The following is a 7,245-nucleotide window of genomic DNA, read 5'->3' as shown; positions in this document are numbered from 1 at the left end:
CATTTACTAAGGAGGAAAGTAACACATAAAAGTTTAGTAACTTGCCCAGATTTATTCAGCAAATAAGTGGCCAAGTCAGAATCTGAATTCAGATCTGATTCCAAAGCTTATGTTCATTTCACTATTATGTTGCCAGTGTAATTTTGTCTCCAGACATAAATGTCTTTAATATAAATGTCTTTAATATTCCTCCACACACCTGGAATAGGCTACACCTGGAATAGGCTACACATGTAAGAGCTAATCTACACATGTCTATTAAATGTTAACAACACTTTTAGACAAGGGGAGGATAGAGAACAGGAACGTTTTGTTTTGTTTTTGTTTTCCTCTTTTTCTGTTCCAATTACTGTACTAAGGATTAAGAGGGAACATAGCTCCGTTCCCTCTTTTTCACTGTTCTTTTTCACTAAAGACAAAAGGATATGGCGCTTCACTATCTAGGAGATTGTGAATCCACACTGTTATCCACAAAGAATCCCTGTGGTTTTTTACTTCCTTTTCAAGTTTAAACCAAGGTTCTTTTCCCAGTTCCCATGATCTTCCTCAACAGAAAGGACTCAGTGAGTCCCTGCATTTCTGGCATTTCTAGAAGGAAAGGGACAGGACCAGGAGGAGTGAAGGCCCCTGAGTGTGCATGAGATCAACAGCTGCCTGCTTGGTGGGAACTGAGAGGGGCTGAAAGGATTCTACCCAATCGCTACCCCCGCAAACACACACACATCCTCAAATGTCCTCTTGGAGTTAAATATGTATCTACGTTCCAGGAAGTCCCTGGGCAAAATGGAGGTAATTTACCCAGAAGGATCATATAATAAGATATTAGAATCCATTAACAGAAACCCTTGCCTTTTTATTAAATTGTTTAGCTGCTCTATTTGGAAACCCTGAAGGGAAAAAAAGCATCATGTATGATAAGGGAATGTCCTATTAGGGAATTATGTTTTACTGAGAGACCCAGATGAGAGGCACATGGGCAATGGGGATTAACCAGGACAACTGTAAATGTCGTACCAAGAGTGTTGTGTTGATAAACAGGCTCTAGGAAGCGAGGGCGAGGGGCTTGATTTATACTCTGCAGATTTCTTCAAGGTAATTATCTCACCATAGCTGATTTCGAACTACAAATGACAAAATATTTAACAAATGGCCTCCAGGGCTGGTACAAGCCAGCTCAGGCACATCACTACCAATAATTTTGGAAGGATGAGGTTACTTCCGGCCAATGACAAACAGTGTGACTTTTCAAAGCAGGTGTGTGTTTATCCCTGTCAAGTTCAATATGCTCCCTACCCAACCCCACCCCTCATAGCAGGGCTACAAAGGAATACGTAGAGTTAAGGTGGAGTAACAGCACAAATGAGTGCATGGAAAAACTGGTGAAATCTGAATACAGTCTGCAGTTTGCACTGTACCAATGGCAGTTTCCTGATTTTGCCATTTTATTCTAGTTACTTAAGTTGTTACCATAGGGAGACGCTAAGCGAAAGGTACATGGTGCACTGTGTGCTAATTTTCCAACTTACTTTAGGGTTTATAACTATTTTAAGATAAAAAAGCTATATTAAAAAACCCTCAAGCAATATAAGAAAATATGTAGATGACAGCAAAGTTTGCCCCAAAAACATACCACACAGAAATAATCGTGATTATCATTAGGTGGACAGCATTCTAGACATCTTTTGGTGTACATATACAGATAGAAAAGGAAAGAGTTGATGCTACTTTTAGAGAAATAGAGTTCCAAAATAGATTCTTTTTTTTGTTTTTTTTTTTGAGATGGAGTCTTGCTCTGTCGCCCAGGCTGGAGTGCAGTCGCGCAATCTCGGCTCACTGCAAGCTCCGCCTCCCGGGTTCACGCCATTCTCCTGCCTCAGCCTCTACGAGTAGCTGGGACTACAGGCGCCCGCCACCACGCCCGGCTAATTTTTTGTATTTTTAGTAGAGACGGGGATTCACCGTGGTCTCGATCTCCTGACCTCGTGATCCGCCCGCCTCGGCCTCCCAAAGTGCTGGGATTACAAGCGTGAGCCACCGCGCCCGGCCAATAGATTCTATTTTTAAATACATGTAAATAATTTAATTGAAGTTAACAGAAGAACCTGATATTAAACTGTACGAATCAGTAAACTTCAAATCACACACACACACACACACACACATATATTTATACCCATGCAATGGAGTATCAGATTTCGTAGATGATGAGACCAGAGCCTGTGGGACCATTTTTTGGCTCTAAAATTAAGGTCTTTAAAATTATAAGTTGAGTTATTGTATTTCCTGTTCTCAGAGACCATAGCGCTAAGAAAGGAGGCATTGAGAGATTCAGCCCACTAAGGTTTCAGAAAAAAAATGCAAAAACACTGAACATTAACTTCAAAATGCCTTAGAACCTTGATTGACAACTAGGCTTTTTATATTTGACTTCCTGCTCTGTTTCATTAGCTGAAGCCTTTGACCACACTGTCCTCTTTTTATCTATATCTTGAGGCCACCAATATGATAATACAGTATTAATAAAAAATTAAAATGTTAATGTTGATATTTTGTCACAGGGTTTACTTTGCTAAGTTTTTCAGTAACGTGCTAAACCACATTACAGATCTAGCCAGCTTTATAATTTTAAAAACTCAGCACAGTTTTTACCTCCTTTGAGTGTCATAGCAATCTGAACAAGAGTCCAGGCTGATATTTCATCCCCATTTTAGGAGTGGTGAAAGCGAAGCTCACAGAAGGTGGGCGGCGTGCCTACAGCCATGGGGAGGAAGTGGAAGGGCCACGGGATCTCACAGATTGCTGGATTTTCTATTGCTTTCTATTATCATATGTTAATAGAAGCCTGACATGGCTTTAGAACCTCCATATGTCAAATGTAATTCAACGCAGTTTGTAACACACTCAGGAAATTAAAGCTTAAAAGGAATTGAAATCTTCCCTACTCCCACGAAAGAAAAATATTTCAAACCTACTAAGAGATTAGCAAGGATCTTTTAAAAATCAGACTAGCAGTTTATTTCATTTCATGCAACAACAACTAAAGGAATGGAACACACAACATATAACTTTTGGTCCTGGATGGGAAAAATAATAATAGCTAATATCTTTCATATGTCATGGCACTATGCCAAGTGATTTATTTTTATTATTTAAAATTCATAATAATCCTTTGAGGTATATATTATGATTATCCTGATTTTGCAAAAGAAACTGAAGATTGAAAAATCAAACAGGTTAAAAGAAGATCTAGAATTTGAACGTGTATTTGTCTAATGTGAGGCTATATTATACTCTGGAGAACAGAGGAAGGCCACACCAACAAATGAAATCCAAGACTGATTAAAAATATAACTGAAAAGAAGGAAAATTAACCTTTTGGATTCTCATATATTCTCTACCTTTTCCTCCTAGTCCCCTTCTCCCCTCCAACTACCAAAGCCAATGGATTCTATTTCTTCTCTTCCAAATCCAAAGTTGCTCTCTAAAAAATGTCTGGATCTCACTTAAGTTTAAGAAGAAGTAACTCTTCACAGCACTGAAAACCATTGCCCCTGGAGCTTTATATCCAGCTTTAGCTAGTCATTTGGAAGGTTCATTTATTCAGTTCTCTGGAACCGGAAATTTGAGGTAGGAAAAAACAACTATAAAAAATATGGCATACAGTCAATTGATTGTTGACAAAAGTGCCACGACAATCAAATAGGGAGAAAAGAGTCTTTTCAACAGATGCTGCTGGGACAATGTGTACCTACATGTAAAAGAACGAATGTGGACATCTACCTTACATTCTATACAAAAATCATCTCACAATGTATCACAGACCTAAATGTAAAGCTAAAACTCTTAGCCAGGCGCCGTGGCTCACGCTTGTAATCCCAGCACTTTGGGAGGCCGAGGCGGGCGGATCACGAGGTCAGGAGATCGAGACCACGGTGAAACCCCGTCTCTACTAAAAAAATACAAAAAAAATTAGCCGGGCGTGGTGGCGGGCGCCTGTAGTCCCAGTTACTCGTAGAGGCTGAGGCAGGAGAATGGCGTGAACCCGGGAGGCGGAGCTTGCAGTGAGCCAAGATTGCGCCACTGCACTCCAGCCTGGGCGACAGAGCCAGACTCTGTCTCAAAAAAAAAAAAAACTCTTAGAAAGGGGGTCTAAATCTTCATGATTGTGGATAAGCCAACAGTTTCTTACGTATGACACCAAAAGCAAAAGCCACAAAAGAAAAAAATAAATAAACTAGACAGCATTAAAATTAAGAACTTTTGTGCTTCAAAGAACACTACCAAGAAAGTGAAAAGGCAACCCACACATTAGGAGAAAATTTGGAAAACCATATATCTGATAAGAAACATGTGTATCTAAAATACATAAAGAACTCTTGGGCCAGGAGCAATGGCTCGTGCCTGTAATCCCAGCAGTTTAGGAGGCCAAGGCAGGTGGATCACGAGGTCAGGAGTTTAAGACCAGCCTTGCCAACATGGTGAAACTCCCGTCTCTACTAAAAATACAAAAAATAATTCACTGGACATGGTGGCAGGTGCCTGTAATCACAGCTACTGGGGAGGCTAAGGCAAGAGAATTGCTTGAACCTGGGAGGCAGAGCTTGCAGTGAGCCAAGATCGTGCCATTCCACTCTGGCCTGGGCAACGAGAGCAAAACTCTGTTTCAAAAAAAAAAAAAAAAACTATGATTGAGAGATCACTACATAAAAAATACTGACAATACCAAATGCTAATGAGGATTTGGAGAAACTGGGTCTTTCATACATTGCTGGTAGCAATGCAAAATGATATGCCTCCTGGAAAACAGTATGATACTCTCTTAAAAGAAAATTTTTATTTATTTTTGAGACATGGTCTGGCCCTGTTGCCCAGGCTGGAATGCAGTGGTGTGTTCATAGCTCACTGCAGCCTTGACATGTCTAGCTCAAGCAATCCTCCCACTGCAGCCTCCTGAGTAGCGGGGACTACAGGTTCCTGCCACCACACTCAGCTAATGTTTTTCTTTATTTTTTGCAGAGACAGGGTCTCACTATATTGCCCAGGCTGGTCTCAAACTCCTGGGCTCAAGTGATCCTCCCACCTTGGCCTCCTAAAGTGCTGGGACTACAGGTGGGAACATACCATGCCTGACCAAAAGGAAAGGTTTTATGTAAATGAAATCATGAAATATGTGGTCTTACGTTCTTAAAAGAAAATACACTTACCATACAACCAAGCAACCACATTCCTGGGCATTTATCCTAGAGAAATAGAAACTTATATCCAAACAAATTTTGTACATAATTGGTCACAGCAGCTTTATTTGTAATTTCCAAAAATGGAAACAATGAAAATGTCTATTCAAGAGAGGAATGCTTAAACTAACTGGTCTATACCATAGAACATTACTTGGCAATAAAAAACAGTGAACTGGGCGGGCGGTGGCTCACGCCTGTAATCCTAGCACTTTGGGTGGCAGAGGCAGGGGAATCACCTGAGGTCAAGAGTTCGAGACCAGCCTGGCCAACATGGCAAAACCCTGTTTCTACTAAAAATACAAAACAAACAAACAAACAAACAAAAATTAGCCTGGTGTGGTGGTTTGCACCTGTAATCCCAACTACTTGGGAGGCTGAGGCAGGAGAATCACTTAAACCCAGGAGCCTGGGCAACAAAAATGAAACCCAGTCCCAAAAAACACATAAACAAAAAACAGTTAACTACTGATACATGCGACTTGGTTGGATCTCAAAGGCACTATGCTGAGTGAAAAGGTCCAATCTCAAAAAATCACCTGCAGTATGATTTCATTGACAATAACGTTCTCAAAATGACAAAAATTATGGAGATGGGAAACAAATTGGTGGTTGCCAGGGGTTATGGAGGCTGGAGGGAAGGGATGGGGGTAATTGTAAAAGGGTAGTGGTGATATGTATGCGTATAGATGAACAAGAACTACACAAAAAATCACTAAAATTAAGCCCATTGCTGCTCAGACTTCTCAGACGTAAGAACCCAAGATAAAAACCAAGAGGAATTGCTCCACTGCACTCCAGCCTGGGTGACAGAGCAAGACTCCATCTCAAAACAAACAAACAAACAAACAAAAACAAGAGAAATGAATCATCTTCTGGAGAAGTTATAATTCCTTAGACATCTTGTCTACATTGAAAATGTATGTAAATAAATGATAAATAAACATGACACATTCTCTAAATTTTGCCAGCTTCTAAATATTCACCATAACTGTGGATTTTAGTCTCTGGAAATATCTAAATCATGGCTAAGATCCCCCAATGTGGCAGAAAGGTTATGTCATTACTTCATTTCCTACCACAGTAATTTTCTCCTTTCAGGTTCTTACACATAGAGAACCCACTCCTCTTTCACTCCACGGGGCAGCTGGTTTCCAGCCATGGAGTAAATGCAAACTTTATGGTTCAGAACATGCCAGCAGCTGCCAGAGGATCCTAACTTTTCAGTTCTTAGACTGTTCTGAAGAAGAGTTTTAAGCCAAGGTCATCAAATACCGACTCCATTACTCAACAAGAGCCAGATAGGCAGGGTAGAGGGCTTCCCCTTGAGAGCCAAGCCCAGCTTCTCTTCAGTACAGACTCATTTGTCGGGGTCTCGGCTGCATGAACCTCATTCTTCACTTGGTCATATCCCTCCCTGGCAGGTGTAAAAGTACAAATCTCTATGTACTTGGCAGCCAGACACATGCTAAGACCCTGCATCACTAAGGTTGCCCAGGCCCACCAGGCCAGACAGACTCAACAAGGAAGCCCTTCCCACACTGGAGTCCAGATACCTTCATGCCTCTCATTACAGCCCTTCAAGCCTTCCACCCAACTCTGAACCCTCCTCCTCAACAACCTGCTTTACTTAACATTGTGATTTATTTTCTCATCTTCTGCAAAGTCTCATACAGCCCACAGCATAGTCCAATTACTATTGTTAACATTGTTACTGACAGACACCACAAGAAAAAAACTTAATATGTTTCTAGGGCTTTGTATACATTATATAATTGAATCGTGACAAGAACCATAAAATAGGCACAATTATTATCCTGATTTTCCAAACACACTAAAAGACATAAGCAACAACAACTGAGGTCTTTATAGTTCCAAAGTCCCTGCTCTTAATGTTTCCACCATAAGGCTTCCTGGGTCTGCTAAAGGCCTTGTATTTCCATAATCAATACTGTGACCTTTGGAAAATGAGACACCTGGATGTGAACCTAGCTAGGTGACTCGCTTGCAA

This window comes from Hylobates moloch, unplaced genomic scaffold (genome assembly GCF_009828535.3).
Source record: "Hylobates moloch isolate HMO894 unplaced genomic scaffold, HMol_V3 SCAFFOLD_6, whole genome shotgun sequence".
NCBI lineage: Eukaryota > Metazoa > Chordata > Mammalia > Primates > Hylobatidae > Hylobates > Hylobates moloch.
This window is presented reverse-complemented; position numbering follows the sequence as displayed.